The sequence below is a fragment of the Dendropsophus ebraccatus genome, chromosome 2 (genome assembly GCF_027789765.1).
Source record: "Dendropsophus ebraccatus isolate aDenEbr1 chromosome 2, aDenEbr1.pat, whole genome shotgun sequence".
NCBI lineage: Eukaryota > Metazoa > Chordata > Amphibia > Anura > Hylidae > Dendropsophus > Dendropsophus ebraccatus.
Window position 1 is genome coordinate 199,885,208 of NC_091455.1, and position 18,364 is coordinate 199,903,571.

Below are 18,364 nucleotides of genomic sequence, written 5' to 3' on the forward strand. Positions count from 1 at the left end.
CGGATGATAGACTGGCCGCTCTGCCAGTTAGTGACTGGGGTGGGGGGTGCCCTTTCATCACTGATTGGCTGAGCGGCCAGTCCATTCGCCGGGACAGACATTTACCCCCAAGTCATGACGTCATCACAACTCAGGGGAAAAGACCTTCCAGTGGGGGTCCCGAGTAGAGATGAGCGAACCGGGTTCGGGTTCGAGTCCATCCAAACCCGAACGTTCGGCATTTGATTAGCTGTGGCTGCTGAACTTGGATAAAGCTCTAAGGTTGTCTGGAAAACATGGATACAGACAATGACTATATCCATGTTTTCCACATAGCCTTAGGGCTTTATCCAACTTCAGAAGCCACCGCTAATCAAATGCCGAAAGTTCGGGTTCTAATGGACTCGAGCATGCTCCAGGTTCGCTCATCTCTAGTCCCGAGGCCATGTTACTACTAGCTGGATAGGGGACATATGCAAGATAGGGGGGTGGCATTAGGGACCCCACAGATTGCCAGAACAGGGAAACCTGGGCCTGCAGTCACTACTGCATGACCACAAGTGATCAATGGAGGGCTCAGTGGTTGGACCATAATGTCCCTTTAAAGGATAATGCACAGGATCAGAAATATCAAGCTGATCGGTTGGGGTTAAGGACCCACATTGATCCGTAAAATGTGGACATCATTGTCCTTGGATTGAGTGAAGTTCTTGACACAAAAGCTTCCATAAATATTCAGGGCTAATCTTGTTCCTATTCTTGCCAATGGTCGTAGTCCCAGAGGAACCCCCCTGATAAGCCTATGGGAATAGAGGACTAATTTTTTAGAATTAAAACTAATGCTTTCTTTATTATCTAGAAGTTGTCACTTGCCGCCATTATAGGAATACTGAAGACCGTCATAAAACTGGGGAGAATGTCGCGTCTACATGGTTATCCTTTACAAAAGTTGGATGCGTCATCCATTTTTGGCCTCTGACCAATTGGATTCATATGACGTTTCACACTGATAATGCGATAAAATTCAATTATAAAAAATTCCCTTTGAAGCTCTCGAAGTTCCAGGAATGTCAGGATTGTGCACTTTGGAACTTGATATTGATATCATTATCACACAATAAGAATTCATCTATTTCATAACCAGTATTTCCGCACACAGCTGCAAGATAATCTGGAACCTCACAACACTAAGTATGGGAGAACTGCTGACTATCCTCTCACTGAAGGGGCTTTGTAACTCCACTTCTGGCCTGAAAAAGCTAAGAACTAAAATGCGGCATTTCAAACTCTCTTTAGGCATGCTTCGGCTTTAAGAGGGTACACTTTGTCATGGTTAATTGTAACGGGGTAAAAGGTCTTCTACACAGGCCGATTAATGTCCAGGAGCGTTGCTAGAAACATTCTGGCGGCCAATAATCAATTGGCCCGTGTATATGCATATCTGTGCTGTCAGCTTTCATGGCCGCACAAATGATACAAAGATTGTTTGTGAGGTCTGGCCTCTCAATTGTCCAGTGAAAAGGCACTGCAAACGAGTGCCAATCTTGCTGATCGGCACTCATTTGTGGCCACTGACAGCCAAAGATTGGCAAATGAAAATGGACCCTAAGGCTCCGTTCACAGGAAGTAAAACTGGCAGAATTCCGCGGCGGAGAATTCCGCCAGCCTCTCTGTAGTACTGGGAGTCCATGGGAGGCTCGTGCGCCTCCTCTTTCTGCGCTGAAGAATTGACAAGTCGCAGAGAGAGGAGGCGTGCAAGCTTCCCATAGACTCCCAGTATGACAAGGAGGCTGGCGCCAGTTTTATGTTCACACGTTGTATGAGACCGGCCGTTTCGTGACCCGGCCGGGTCACGGAACGGCCGGTCTCAGAAAAGATCATCCCAGTCAATACTGCAGTACCGGCTGGATGAACTTTAGCGCTGCTAAGTTCAGATGTGGGTGCATCAGTGTACACCCGCATCAGAACTCCCCACTGCACACAATGGAGCGTGTGTCCGGAGCCGCTCGCTCTATTGTGTGAACTGACTGGGTTTTCTGCGGCCGATATTCATTGAATAGCGGTCGCAGAAAATTGACATGTCAGTTTCTCGTGGTGCCGCTAGGGATCCCGGCCAGAGTGTATACTATGTGTATACACTCGGGGCTGGATTCCTTCAGCCTCCAGCACAACATAAGTTCTGTACTAATCACGGCCGTTGCAACAACGGACGTGATTACTGCCGAACTTACGTTGTGTGAACATGGCCTTAGTCCGTGTGAATGGAGCCTAAGGTTTAGTGGGTGTGGTTTGCCACAGGGTGTAGTTTGTCAAATGACACTTTTTCTAAATATTTTTATGTATACTGTACAGTTTTTCACAGTAGACCTCAAATCTCAAAAATCCAACTCTAATATTCAAACCTTAAAATTCAAGATTCAGTCCAGATGAAACAACACAATTCAGTCAAATTCAGAATATTAGAATGAAATCCAGGCCTTAGAGCCTACAACCCCAAATTCAAAAACCAGGCTCAAAAATTCAAACTTCAGGTTAGCGCCAAGATCCAGACCCTAGACCAGACTACAAAATTCAGACACCAGATTCAACTTCAAAATTCACACCAGACTATAAAATTCAGATTCAAGACCAGACTACAAAATTTTGACCCCAGGCAATAAAACAAAAAGGATTCAGATCCTCATGTAAAGAAAACAGAACCCAAAATTTAGACCTCAGACTTAGAACTTAAAGCTAGGGATGGTCCGAACCTGGTTCGGGTCGGGTTCGTACGAACCTGAACCCTCGAAACTGAAATGATTCCCGCTGTCTGCCCTCTCCGTGGAGAGGGTGGATACAGCGGGAGGACCACCTGGAAAACTGGGATACAGCCATAGCCATAGGCTGTATCCCAGTTTTCCAGGCGGTCCTCCCGCCCCAAGCCCACCCCAAAGCCCCAAGATTCAGACCAGACTACAAAATTTAGATACCAGATCAGACAATAAAATTGAGATTCTAGACTACAAGATTTAGACCCTAGACCCAGACCATAGAATCTGATTTTGGATCAAACCAATATACCGGAGAGTGCTCAGAGAGTGCAGTAGCGGAGTGGTGCCAATAACAAGCAATACAAGTCTACCTCTTATTTTCCAGAGATAATTCAGAAAAGCAAACTAATGAGCCAATGGCTATCATGGGCATCATCTCCACTTCTCCTTCTTACCAGTCCCCCCCCCGGTTGTGCGATTAGTCGATTGCTTCCTCCTTACTATCCCTGCAGTACTGGGCTGCAGTGTTCCAACTCAGCCATGTAGGTAATTTGCATATATGTAAATTTCTTCCACCTAGCTATGGCATCATTTACAATTTTGCTGATCAGGAAGGTTTTCTTTCCAAAACAAATCCAAACAAGTAAAGACTAAAATAAAATGTTAACACCTTCAATCAATGTGACAGTTTAAAGCGAATGTACCATTAGCTTCATCACTGCGCTTTTTTAATTTAATTAGCTACATCGCTGCGCTTTTTTAAAATTTCCTGTTCCTGCGCTTGGTGCCGGTCTTTTCCCGAGCACCAGCCTTGACACCGGCGCACGGGGGAGGGGGGTTGTGCGGGGGGGGGGGGGATTGGGGTGGTGCGTCTAGGCCTGTCCCCAGTGCTCCCGGGTGGGCTGGTGCTAAGGAAAAGACCAAGTGCGGGAACTGAGCGGCAATTCAAAAAAAGGACCGCACCACTGGCATCCCCACACCAGCGCCGATCAATTAAGGTAAAAAACGCACAGCGATGTACCCGATGGTACATCCACTTTAAAGGTTTAAATTCCCTGATAATTTTTTTGTCTTTAATTTCAGGAAGAGAGGACTTAAAGCGATACTGTAACCACCAACCACCCCCCTCACCCCCCCCCCCCCCAAACCTCTGGTACTGTCCGTTTGATGACAGTAAGTCCTTCCTGGTTTTATCTTTTAAATTGCGCCTCGGCTAGGGCAAAGATATGATCTTCAAGTCTGCAGCCTTCTGCGTCCTAGGCCACGCCTCCTTGACTTGGCTGCTGCAGATGAAAAGATTATTTTTTACCCTAAGAGTCCTATTCCACGGGCCGATAGGGGCCCGATCAATAATGTAAACGAGCGCCGATGTGCTAGATCGGCGCTCGTTTACTGGGCCTATTACACGGCCTCATAATCGTTTAGCGAGGGCTGCAGGAACATCATTACTGATGTCCTTGCAGCCCTTGTTACCATACTTTACCTAAACATGTTGCAGGTCTTCTCCTGCACTCCTTTTCCCCGTCCCGTGCGCTGCAGCAGCTTTGGTGCGGCCTGTCTGAGCTGACAGACCGCACAGCCAATCACTGGCCACGCTGGTCCTGGCCCGTGATTGGCTGAGCGGTCTGTCAGCTAAGACAGGACGCACTGAAGCAGCTGCTGCTGTACACGGAATCGGGAGAAAGAAGGAGCGCAGGAGAAGACCTGCAACATGTTAAAGCATGGTGCTTGTGGAATCGTCGGACGTCCGCCGCACATCGCTATTCCACGCAGGGATGCACGGCCGGTGCCTGATGATTTTAGGTTTGCACCTAAATAAACGATCAGCCGATGACACAATGATCGGCTGATCGTTGTCTCTATTCCACCGAGTGATAATCGTCCGAATCGGCCGATTATCACTCCGTGGAATAGGCCCCTAACCAAAGCTTCAGGAACATTTTAAAAGACACAACTGCGAAGGACTTACTGTCATCAAACGGACGCTGCCAGTGGTTTGGGTGTGTGGATACAGTATCGATTTAAAGGGGTTATCCACTTTGACCTTTTTTTTTTTTTTTTCTTTTGTAGAAATATCCCCCCAAAAAGAGTAAGATCACTGGGTGTTCCACTGCTGAGAACCTCAGCAAACAGCTGTATACTGGAAGACAGATTCATAGTCCACAACCATATTGATTTTAATGGACACTAGATTATGCAATAGTCTGAAATGTTTGCAGGTTGCAGGCCAGTCATGTAGTGATTCATAATGCAGCAGAAATAAATGCTAACCACGGCCATTCAGCAATAATTTTTGGTGTAATACATGACCCAGTGAAGAGTTTATAGTATAGATATGAGCGAACCCCGAGCATGCTCGAGTCGATCCAAACCTGAACGTTCGGCATTTGATTAGCGGTGGCTGCTGAAGTTGGATAAAGCCCTAAGGCTATGTGGAAATCATGGATATAGTCATTCGCTGTATCCATGTTTTCCAGACAACCTTAGAGCTTTATCCAACTTTAGCAGCCACCGCTAATCAAATGCCGAAAGTTCGGGTTTGGATGGACTCGAGCATGCTCCAGGTTCGCTCATCTCTAATAAGGAGCGATTTGCACTTATAGGGTTGTAGTCATGCCCCAGCATCCTGCACAAGAATCCGGGACCTGTCCCATCACATTCCACATGGGATCCCGCTCTATTTATAACACAATTATAGGACAATTGAGAACCTTTAACTCCAGCAGCGGGGCAGGAAGTCTAGCTCAGATCCTGCCTCATCTCCCTATGACCCGGGGCTAGACAATTGCTGCCACACGCTCCCAGTCTGCGGCCAGAGGCTGATGTGGTGCTGTAGGGTATTGAGGCAGTCAAGCACAGTAATCTCCTCATTCTCCTAAACATGGTGTAATAATACAGTCTGTATATATTATTTATATAGGTTTACAAATTTAAAAATGTATACATATTTCTAGAAAAACAAATATTTGAGAAATATTGTTGCGCTTTTTTTTTTCTAAGGACAAAAACAAGGATAGAGGGATTTAGGTCAGAGGTCGGGACGTCTGTACTAAAGAGGGGGGCGGTGTAGGGGTAAGTGTCTAAATTAACAAATTATCCTTGTTTTCCAATCCCCTGGACAAACACTGATCAATCATCGGCCCCTCTCACATTCTTCACCTTCTGGTCACATTTATCAGTTCTGACAAATTTGCTTTGGGAGGGGGGGGGGGGGGGCGTGGGGAGCCGCAGGGGGTTGTCCAGGTGATTGTTATTTTGTCCAGGCTGCGGTCTGCTGCCACCGTTCCTATTACACAGAGCAATGGCAGCACATCGCTGCTATCATAGTCGTTTGTCTTTCAACTTGTTAAAAGACAAATGACAGACAACGATCAGACAGGCATGTTCATGATGGCTGATCGTTGTCTTTTATTACAACCGAATCAACCGAATACGTCCGATAATCATTTTGTGTAATAGGGCCTTGCTGTATTGACGGCAGAAACTACAGTGGAAACCCAATAGACCCTATTGCAATCAATGGATTGTAAAGGGATGAGAAACCTTCACTCCTTCAGTTGTTGCAAAACTACAATTCCCATCATGCCTGGACAGGGCGGACTGGTGCTCGGGAAAATACCAGTGCCAAGTATGTCAAAATAAATGAAATGGCGTCAGAAAGTTATATAGATTTCTAAGTTTTCCAGTACTTATCAGCTGCTGTATGTCCTGCAGTAAGTGGTGGATTCTTTACAGTCTGACACAGTGCTCTCTGCTGCCCCCTCTGTCCATGTCAGGAACTGTCCAGAGCAGCAGCAAATCCCCATAGAAAACCTCTCCTGCTCTGGACAGTTCCTGACATTGACAGAGGTGGCAGCAGAGAGCACTGTGTCAGTTTGAAAAGAATACACCACTTCCTGCAGGACATACAGCATTTAATAAGTACTGAGAGACTTATTAGAAGACTAAATAGAAATAAATTACAAATCTATATAACTTTCTGACACCAGTTGATTTAAAGGAGAAGTCCGGGCATAGATTTTATTTTATTTTTTTTTACTTTAAAACAGTGCCCGGACTAATAACTTGCCAGATCTCTCCTTTAAAATAGGGACATAAGATTACAAATCCCACTGGGCACATGACCTGATAGGAGTGATAGTTTTTGTTTTTTCTTTGTGCAAAACTAAAACTTTAAACTTTTTGAACTTTTTGAAACAGAATGAAAAATAACTTGACTGTAAAAAAAAAGTATAACAAACTCTCCTAGTGTACAATACAGATACTGTGTAGAAGGCGAAGGAAAGGGGAAAAACCTGCTCGGGCAGAATCTTGTATCCCTCCGGAGCTGCCAGCAATACCTGGTGGCACTGTGCAGCAGCAGCAGATATGGACATTGTCAGACAGGGAGGGGCAGATAAGGAGAAGCCATTGTTCTATTCATGGCCAAGAGCCCTCTGCAAAACTCATCAAACCTCCTCACTTGGGACCTGCACACAGTGGACCTGTGAGAGACAGAGGCGCTGACAGCTCAGGAAGGAAAATGTGCTAGAAAAAAAAAATTTGAATTTTTTTTTTTTTTTTTTTTTTTTTTGAATTAACCAGTAGATGCGAGAAGAAGTAGCTTTGCCAGGTGGGGTTGTAGTAACCATGGAAATGTTGTGATGTCACGGTCGGGAGAGCATGTCAAGGCAGCAGAATCAACATGTTGCAGCGGTAGAAGGTCCCATAAGCTGCGAGCAGTTTTCAAGCAACTACAGGAGGGAGATGGGGCCATTACTTACCTGAGAGACTAAAAGGAATACAAGTTTTTAACCCAGGATCTAACTTTGGATCACGACTTGAAACTTTGGCGGACGCAGCCAGGTAAATGCACCCCCCCTTTAAAAAAAAAATAAAATAGGTAACTTATTGCAGTTGAATCTTATCGAAATCTTATTGACTTATCATAATACAGGTGTGTAACATTGGATCCGCTCATGATAAGAGGCTAAAGATTTTTTAACGTGTGCAAAAGTGCAGAGATTTCTTTGTCAGGCATAGCAGAGCTGAGTTTGTCATTCGGCGCAGTCATTGTTCATGTGTGGTTTTACATAGGTAATCAGGAGTAGGGAACCTTGGCCCTCCAGCTGTTGCAAAACTACAACTCCCATCATGCCTGGACAGCCAAAGCGTTAGCTTTGGCTGTCCAGGCATGATGGGAGTTGTAGTTTTGCAACAGCCGGAGAGCCAAGGTTCCCTACTTCTGCATTAGGTGCCTATTTTAGAACCCGGTTTTTGATTTCATGGCACCGTAACTATTCCAAGAAGGTGCGACAGCCGTTCATAGGACGGTGGGAAATCCTATTCTATTATCTTACCTAAGAGGATTATGGCTGTGCACAAACACTGCAAGAGCTACATAACAAATTCATCTCAGCTACAGTATTAAGGATTTACCGATACTTGCACAATGTTACCATTACAATGTAGTGTATTTCGTTCTGGATGAAATCTGATCCATCCGCGCAGCCAGCAGGTCTGAACACGCCGCAGGTTAAAAACTTGTAAAGTAATAGTGTGGCGTTCAGTTAAAGGGGTTGTTCACAAAAAAAAAATATTCAAAATCAACTGGTGTCAGAAAGTTATATAGGTTTGTAACTTACTTCTATTTAAAAATCTCAAGTCTTCCAGTCCTTATCAGCTGCTGTATGTCCTGCAGGAAGTGGTGTATTCTTTCCAGTCTGACAGTGCTCTCTGCTGCCACCTCTGTCCATGTCAGGAACTGTCCAGAGTAGTAGAGGTTTTCTATGGGGATTTGCTACTGCTCTGGGCAGTTCCTGACATGGACAGAGGTGGCAGCAGAGAGCACTGTGTCAGATTAAAAAGAATCCACCACTTACTGCAGGACATACAGCAGCTGATAAGTACGGTAAGATTTTTTAATAAAAGTAAATTACCAATCTCTGGCACTTTCTGGCACCAGTTGATTTGAAAGATTTTCTTTTTGTGAACGACCTCTTTAAAAGGTGTAGAAATAACTTACTATGTAAAGTTAGAAACTTCTTGGCTACAGGGGGGTGGGGGTGGGGTGTATACTATATGTATGCAGATGTAGCAGAGTTAACATAACCAGTTTTCAGATTTTCACAGTGTGAACATCTGTATAACGTGGTTTGTGGCGAGCACCGTGTATACTCTTTTCTGCAATTCTGATTGTTCGAGGATTTATATGGTATACATAATGGGTGCAGCGGGTTCCTATCTGCGCAGCATGTGGGCACTACTACATCATACGTGCCACCTTTCCCAGCATTGCATGTCTGGAGTTTAATATATTATATGTTGCATGTTTTGCATTGTATCTACTGATGGTGAAATAGCAGTAACGTGTTAGTGCAGGGATAGGGAACCTTGGCTCTCCAGCTGTTGCAAAACTACAACTCCCATCATGCCTAGACAGCCAACGCTTTAGCTTTGGCTGTCGAGGCATGATGGGAGTTGTAGTTTTGCAACAGCTGAAGAGCCAAGGTTCCCTACCCCTATATTAGTGTCTGCAATGCAGTTTTTCTTTTTATTAATGCATGAGTTAGAAAGGTGTTCTGTGCTCGGGTTATCGTCATCTTCCTCGTCCTATAGTAAAAATCTGCAAGGCAATGTAAAAAAAACGAATTGGATTTTAAGGTGAGGCCGGGCTGATGCATGTGATCTAGTAATAATAAACAGGATGTGAACAATGCGGGAATCATCCATCGCCTCCGGTCGGATCTTTATAAGAATCGGGATTAACATGAAATTAGAGGGTGACTGCGTCAAGAATAAAATATGTATTCTCTGATTATCACGGCCGGGTTCACACAGGGCAGTTTTTGATACAATTATTTTTTTTTAAATGCAAGAATAATGCTATTGTTCCCACAATAAAGAATAATGCAATTCAGACAGAATCCTTATGGATCTCCTAAGTCAAGGGGGTCGATCAGTGACTATATGGATCAGCAAGATCAGGGATGGGGAACCTGCGGCCCTCCAGCTGTTGCAAATCTACAATTCCCATCATGCCTGGACAGCCAAAGCTAAAGCTTTGGCTGTCCAGGCATGATGGGAATTGTAGTCCTCAGCTCACAACCCTTGGGGGGAGATTTATCAAACATGGTGTAAAGTGAAACTGGCCCAGTTGCCCCTAGCAACCAATCAGATTCCACCTTTCATTTTGCAAACAGTCTGTGAGGAAAGAAAGCTGGAATCTGATTGGTTGCTAGGGGCAACTGGGCCAGTTCTACTTTACACCATGTTTGATAAATCTCCCCCTTGATGTGTTCCCAAGCCGTATTACACAGGCCGATTATCGTTCGTTCAAAAATCGTTAGATCAGATTTAAACGACAATCGTTTTGTGTAATAGCAGGCAACGATTAAACGACCAACAAAAAATCGTTGACCTATTTTCAACGCTAATCATTCGAACACCGTTCGGTGTAATAACGCGTTGTTCGCTTGATCCCCGGTCTATCAGCCGGGAAAGGACAAGCGCAAGAACGACTGTAGGTAACAATCATCCTCCTGTGTAATAGAGTGAACGATTTAAGATCGTTCGTCATTGCGGTCGTTTGAGATCTTTATCGTTAATCGCCGAAAAATCGCCCAGTGTGATACCACCCATAGTCCCAGTATGGCTATGTTCACACAACGTCCAAAAAAGGAAAAAAAAAAGAGGCAGCTTTTTGTGGTTTAAAAGACGTCCGTTATTGCATCAATTTTAAGTGGCTTGACTAAAATGCATGGAAGTCTATGGAATAACGGACGTCTTTTTCACACATTGTATTGAATGCGTCTGGCTCAAAAGAAGTCCGCCATTCAATACATTGTGTGAAAAAGTTGTCCGTTATTTCATAGACTTCAATGCATTTTAGGCATGCCGCTTAAAATGGTGCAATCACGGACGTCTTTTTAAACACAGAAAGCGGACGTCTTAATCCTTTTTTGGACGTTGTGTGAACATTGATTTGCTCATCCAAACGGTCAATTTCACCCAAGTGTGTAACATATATCTAGATCATAGATATGCAAACATTGAGATGAGATGAGAAGCGGAAAAGCCCCTTGAGTAAAATAACTCAGAAATCTCATCATCTCGGACATATTGATAGACGTCCCTTTAAGCCTATGGACGGACGAGACAAGTTGCATCCTGTATGGTATGAAGTCCAGTCTCTTCTCTTATGGTTTGTCTTATGATCTGGTGATATAATCACATGGGGGGATTATATATGGGATATATATATCGGCCTCCCCTCGCCTATATCGGATTATAACAGATAACTCAGTGTTTATTAAAGGGCGTTTCCTAATATAAAAATGTCTGGGAATTCTAAGCCCTTGTAGTGTCCTCTCATGTATCATGTTCCGTTATCTTGTATATAAAGTAACACATACGGCTCGGAGTTGTACACAGTTACATTCCTCTGTTCTGCTGGTGTCAGCTTTTACTTTAAAGGGGTACTCCAGCCAAAATCTTTTTCTTTCAAATCAACTGGTTTCAGAATGTTATATAGATTTTTAATTTACTTCCAGTACTTATCATCTGCTGTATGTCCTGGTGTATTATTTCCAGTCTGACACAGTGCTCTCTGCTGCCACCTCTGTCCATGTCAGGAACTGTCCAGAGGTCAGAGCCAGAGTCATCAGACCCACGGTGAGGCCGGGCCTGCATCCATAATATGCTTTAATATTCCCCCCAAAAAACATCACCACATCTGTCCTCAAGGTCTGCAGCCCCCCTCCACTCAAGCGTCCACCATGGACAGGTGTGGACAGAAGAAATAGGGGTGCACAACAGGGATTAAGATGGTTGGTGCTTGTTACGGACGGGCTTTCGTCCCAATATAATCCAATATAAAGAATCCGTGCTACAGATTCTTTATATTGGACAGGTGTGGCGCTAGTTTTGCTGCCTATACATTTCTCCACATTTTTCTTTTTAAATCTGCAGGTGTCTATATAGAGTATAATTAATGCTATCATATAATCACACTGTAGGGATCATCTCAGCTAACCTCAGGGTATGTTCACACGGAGCTTTTCGCATAAAGTCTGTTATGGCTTCCACAACGTGAGAACTGCACGGGATTGAGTCTGTGACAAGTGACATGTCATTGGTGGATATGCCACTAACTTGTTGCAGAATCTATTGGGTGCCCTGGATTGGATTAAGGGGTACTCCAGTAAAAAAAATCTTTTTCTTTCATATCAACTGGTTTTAGAAAGTTACATAGATTTGTAATTTACTTCTTTTTAAAAGTCTCAAGTCTCCCAGTACTTATCAGCTGCTGTATGTCCTGCAGGAAGTGCTGTATTCTTTCCAGTCTGACACAGTGCTCTCTGCTGCCATCTCTGTCCATGCCAGGAAGTGTCCAGAGCAGGAGAGGTTTTCTATAGGCATTTGCTACTGTCCTGGACAGAGGTGGCAACAGAGAGCACTGTGTCAGACTGGAAAGAATATACCACCTCCTATAGGACATACAGCAGCTGATAAGTACTGGGAGACTTGAGATTTTTAAATAGAAGTAAATTACAAATCTATAACTTTCTGAAACCAGTTGATTTAAAATAAAAATATTTTCACTGAAGTACCCCTTTAAGAATTCTTTCTGTACTGTTTGTTCTGTCCCGATATGAGATTGTTACAGTGTAAACCTGTGGCGTCCTGAAGCTTTCCAGCTGTCACCAAACTACAACTCCCAGCATGCTCTTGCTCTGTCCACTGTTCCGCAACAGCCAGAGAGCCACAGGTTGAAGAACACTGCTATACAAAACTTTAGTTCTCTAAATAAGTATAACTTTCTGAAACCAGAGTACCCCTTTAACCTCATTCGATAAAGCTTTTTTTTTTTGCACCAGGTGCTATAGACTTGTCACACAGAACAATGGGCACGCCATGCAAGAACACAACTGTGCTAGACCTGGATCTGCCCGTGAGCACATAATGGAGCATTTATGCAGCTTCTGGGAACGTCTTGGACATTTTGTTCCGGTTCCCTCTCTATATATTCTATCATTATAACATTCAGGACGTGAATGTATCTGAAATTCCTCACCGGCAGATGGAACCTCTTTGTGAGACAGTACAATGTGCTGGTCGCGTTGTGTTTGAGCACATGGATAACCCAGAATGCTTTGCAAATTTTACTACTTTGAAAATCTCCATAGGACGCACATGTACCCAAGGCTGAGATTATTGAGCGTGCGGCCCTCCGCAGACCTCTGTCACCTCTTCGCCCCCCGCGGCTGCTCTCTACTTTAGAAGTTCTCCACGATAATTGAAAGGTGGAATGCGCCATTGATCCTGATAGATCCGTCAGGGCTCGGCCTACGTAACTAATACACCGCGGCCTTCTTCAGGCATCTCATCTAAATGAATATCTGCTCTAATCCCCTGTGTGTAAAATAACAAGGACTGTAGAAGTTAGGCTTACCTGTCAGTGTATATATATATATATATATATATATATATATATATATATCTTATAGGGGTTGTACAAGATATAAAGTCATGGTCGCCTTATTCTAAAAAACAGCCCTATACCTGGCCACAGGTTGGTTGTGTTATTGCATCTCAGCCCCATTCACTTCAATGGTGCTGTAATAGCAGACATAACCAGTGGACTGATGTGGCACTGTTGAACTTAAAGGGGTTGTCCGGCGAAAAAAAATTATTCACAGAATAACACACATTACAAAGTTATACAACTTTGTAATGTATGTTATGTCTGTGAATGGCCCCCTTCCCCGTGTTTCCCCCCACCCACGCTAGACCCGGAAGTGTGGTGCATTATACTCACCGCATGTCGTGTCGTCCACGGTCTCCGATCGTCAGCAGTGACGTCTTCTTCGGGAGCTTGGCGGATCTTCCCGAGTGCCGGCCACCCTCTGCAGCGTCATCCGAAGCTCAGCCGCGATTGGCTGAGCATACCTGTGCTCAGCCAATCGCGGCTGAGCGGCTGATGACGCGGCCACGTCATCAGCTGCTCAGCCGCGATTGGCTGAGCACAGTTATGCTCAGCCAATCGCGGCTGAGCTTCGGATGACGCTGCAGAGGGCGGCCGGCACTCGGGAAGATCCGCCAAGCTCCCGAAGAAGACGTCACTGCTGACGATCGGAGACCGTGGTCGGCACGCGACAGGTAATGTATAGCGCACCACACTTCCGGGTACACGGGTGGGGGTGGTGGGACACGGGGAAGGGGGCCATTCACAGACATAACATACATTACAAAGTTGTATAACTTTGTAATGTGTGTTATTCTGTGAATAATTTTTTTTCGCCGGACAACCCCTTTAAAGGGGTTATTCCAGGATTATTAGTTACCCCCTGTGCATAGGAGAGGTGATAACTAGAATGGGGGTCTATTGTCCCCGGGATGGAAGAAGAAACAAAGGACATGAGTGTCCCTTGCCCCTCTAATAGGATTCTGCAATGTCCGGACGTCCCATAGACAGTGAATGAATCCATGGCTGAGCATGCTCACTACAGCTTCATCTACACAACGGACAAGTGACCTAAGGGCATAAACTAGTGATGTATCACTTATATTGTTCTGTGTAGCTGGTTCCAAGATATCTTCCCAAATAACATGGACAATAAGTAGTCCTCTCCATTCTGTGCATGTGTTCAGTAGTCCTGGATATTCATGAGCACCAGCAAACTCCGCCCTCCAGCTGCTGATTGGCAGTTATCTATCCATGTAGTGTATTGGCAGTCAACTGTCAATCAGCAGCTGGAGGATGGGGGGGAGGGGCAGTAGCGGATTATAATAGGTCCTGTACTATGAGCAACACGCTTGGTGAACAGCCGGGGCCTATAGTAAAGTTAATCCACCCTGAGGAGGGGTGTGGCAAGAATCCTATTCTCCTGCATATTAGAAGAACAGCTGAACAAAAGAAATACACTGATCTGTTCTGCATTTCTGTCACTAGTTTATGCTGCCCTCATTTAAGGCGACATAAACCTAGTGACAGATTCCCTTTAAGTTTCCATACATTGATATAGCAATATAATTTGCAGGTGAATCACTCTTTTATTTTCTTCCTATTGTGTATTGTCTACCTGTCCTCCCTGGAATAGCTGATTCATGGCAGGATAATCACCAGTAATGGCAGGAGAATTCCATCAGGGAAGCGGTGGGTGGCGGGGATCATCTTAGAGGATCTGGGCCTCTTATGTGTACACAGGGTTTACAAAGGTGATACATTCGAGTAATTCACTGTCAACATAGGCTGGAAAGAAGTCAGTGAACTAGAGAAATAATCCCGTTCCTTGTTTACCTCGCTCACCCGCTCAGTCTGGGCAAACAGCAGTAAAGACATCTCTGCCTGGAATCCATTAAAGTCACAGTCAGGCGACCATAGAGGATAACAAGAAGACAATCTAATGGTGGTTATGGGTGATCATGGGTCTGTAATGCCCTTTATGTGTAAGTAAACCATTCCAATCCTCTAAATGTGCATGTATGGAGAACAGATTGAATACAGCCAATGTTAGTTCTACACTTAAAAGGGTTTTCCAACGATGAAACTTATAAATATAAGTTATAAATGAACATATATTGGTAAATATAGTTATTTTATGACCTTTCTATGGTTTTTCATGTTTTCCTTCTACTTCTGAAGCAAACTTTTCTATTCTCTTCTTTGTCCAACTTCCTGCCTATTGTACTTCCTGTTAATGCTATACACTGTAGCTGGGAATTCAGCCAACTCTATATTCCTCAACCTATACTTTTTTGACTATAACCTTGTCCACTAGACCCGCAGAAGAGAGATAGTACTGGGTTCCACACAGTAGAAGGGTAGAGTTAAGGCCCTGTTATGTGTCCGATATTGCTTCTTCCTTGTACCTTTTGTGCTATTACATGTACAGACATGGAACGGCGGAGCGAGGGGGGGGGGGTTAGGCGTGGGGAACTGTGGGAGGGGCTGCCAATCCTTAGATTTTGTGGTCCATAGAAGAGGGCGGCGGTCGCTATCATGATCATGGTTTTAGAACATGCTAAAAGACAACCATCTCCCGACACTGACACTGTGCATATCGGCTTATCATTGCATTTCAACATGAGCTATAACACAAAACTATTATCGGACGATTATTGGACCGGACGATAATTGGCCAAGTACAGACAATAATTGTTTCGTATTTACAGTTAGAGGTGAATTTCCAGCTAGAGTGTACAGCAGAAACAGGAAGTCTGTGTCAGAATGTAAACTTAAAGTTGGGTAATGATGAGAACAGAGCAGTTTGAAACAGACGCAGAAGGAAACATGACCTCAGAAAAGGAGGAAAATAAACTTTATTTACCAATATATGTGACTTTAGTCTGACTTTGTGCCATTTTGTTTTGCACAGAGAGCAAAGTGTTAAACTCTGTATCATAAAAAAAAAAAAGGGCGTTTTTCTTGTTTTCATGTGACTGTAAATCTTAGTGTAACCTAGAAAATTCCCCATTGTGAAGTTGCCGAGCAGGTTTGTTTTATGATAGTGAGAGTGCTTAAGAAATATAGGGAGATTTATCAAACATGGTGTAAAGTGAGACTGGCTCAGTTGCCCCTAGCAACCAATCAGATTCCACCTTTCATTCCTCACAGAGTCTTTGGAAAATGAAAGGTGGAATCTGATTGGTTGCTAGGGGCAACTGAGCCAATTTCACTTTACACCATGTTTGATAAATCTCCCCCATAGAATATAAGAGCAGCTATAAGAATTAGATCGCTGTTTCACCCGTCTAGTCTGTCTCTGGTTACTTTCTCTAATTTAGTTTTTTTTTCTCTTGGACGTTCTTCTCTTCAACACAGAAGACTTATAGCATAGCCCTAAATATTCTATAGATGTTGGAGGTCTCTTGTTTTTGGGGCCCCCACCAATGATGTATACAGGGGACTATGTATCCCATTCTTGGCGAAGAGATAAATAAACATGCACAGTCACACTTTACTTTAAAGGGGTTATCCAGCGAAAATCTTTTTTCTGGTTTCAGAAACTTCTATAGATTTGTAATTTATTTCTATTTAAAAATCTCCAGTCTTCCAGTACTTATCAGTTGCTATATGCACTGCAGGAAGTGGTGTATTCTGCTGCCACCTCTGTCCATGTCAGGAACTGTCCAGAGCAGTAGCAAATCCCCATAAAAAATCTTCTCCTGCTACATTCCCCTGGTACTTATGAACGATTTTTATATGTAAATTTTTTATGATATACTGTATCTACTGAGTTGCTGAACTATCTAGTTTTATATATCCCATAGACTTAGGGATATATATATATATATATATAAAATGGGTTTTCAAGGATTAGAAAAACAGATACAGCGCCCCTCTTGTCCTCAATTTGGCTGTGGTATTGCAGCTAAGTTCCATTAAAGTGAATGGAGATGAATTGTAATACCACACACAACCTTAGGACAGGGGTGGTGCTCAAGGTCTTGTAGACCTCACATACAAGGCGCCTTTACCTAGGATGTTCCCTTCTGGGTGACTATAACCGAAATGTGGGTGAGAAAAAAGTGTCTTCAGTTTTTACTGTCATCTTTCTGAAAATTGTTAGATAGGGGGCGCCACCATAGAGAATTGCAGCCCTGGTAGAGCTCAGTGCGACTGTACAGACAGATAGCAGAGCTGAGTTGGTTTCAGCGCAGCAGAGAGGTGACTGTCATGTGGCACAACTCAACCTGATCTCCAATCTCAGTAGAATAATAAGCGTGGGTCTATAATCCTATGTTCCAGTTAGGTTTTCTGCTATCAGGCAGCGTACTGTATGACTGTGCCTGTGTGTAGATAGTTCTGGAGAGTACCAGCTTTCCAATAGTCACAATGACGCCTATTAGTCTTAAAAAGGGAACAGATATTCCAAGCATAGATGTGACGTGAGGTTCCCCTACTATGTGCACGACTCCTCGCTTCCTGTGTCTGTTTTCTAAACGATAGAAGACAGGCTGGCATCTGCTTTTCAGGCGCCCACATTGACAAAGCGCTAAAAAAAAAAAAAAACACGACTCGCTACTAGAAAGCTGTAACAGATTTATTAAGAAAAAAATAAGTTTTTCATGCAAGGTCATGTAAGTTTCTTAAAGGGGCTGAGTACTGACTTGCAGGGACTCTGTTTACAATTTCCAATAGGTGGCGCCAGAGAATAAGCTCTTTCTGGAGGAGGCTACTTAGTGTATTTGCCCACAGGGAGGATAGCACGGTCTATAAGACTATAACTGAGGTAGGGAACCTTTCCTCTCCAGCTGGTGCAAAACTACAACTCCCATCATGCCTGGACAGCCAAAGCTAAAGCTGCAACAATGGACGTTGTTTATTGCAAAAATACAGTGTGTGAAAGTGGTTTTATATAGCATAGGACTGTATAGACTAGTCTGGTATTGTAAGCATAGTAAACTCTAATGTTTTATAGATAGCACATTATATTATATTATTGTATAGTGTAGTCTAGTATTGTATATATAGCTCTGTATAGTATATTATTGTACAGTGTAGTCTAGTATTGTATATATAGTGCCGTATATTATTGTATAGTGTAGTCTAGTATTGTATATATAGCTCTGTATAGTATATTATTGTACAGTGTAGTCTAGTATTGTATATATAGCACAGTATAGTATATTGTATAGTGTAGTCTAGTATT

At 43.7% G+C, this 18,364-nt stretch overlaps 1 protein-coding gene across 17 annotated transcripts in view; it reads left to right on the plus strand.

The window, feature by feature from the left end:
• KIAA1217 (KIAA1217 ortholog) overlaps window positions 1-18,364 on the plus strand; it is a 454,907-nt gene that overhangs the window by 215,080 nt on the left and 221,463 nt on the right. Inside the window, exon 1 of one of the 17 annotated variants that reach the window (XM_069959068.1) lies at window positions 7,382-7,574. The exons of the other annotated variants lie outside the window; for them this stretch is intronic. The gene's annotated coding sequence lies outside the window, so the exon portion shown is untranslated. Of the gene's footprint in view, window positions 1-7,381; window positions 7,575-18,364 lie in introns of those variants that run through there. 17 annotated transcript variants of the gene reach the window in all.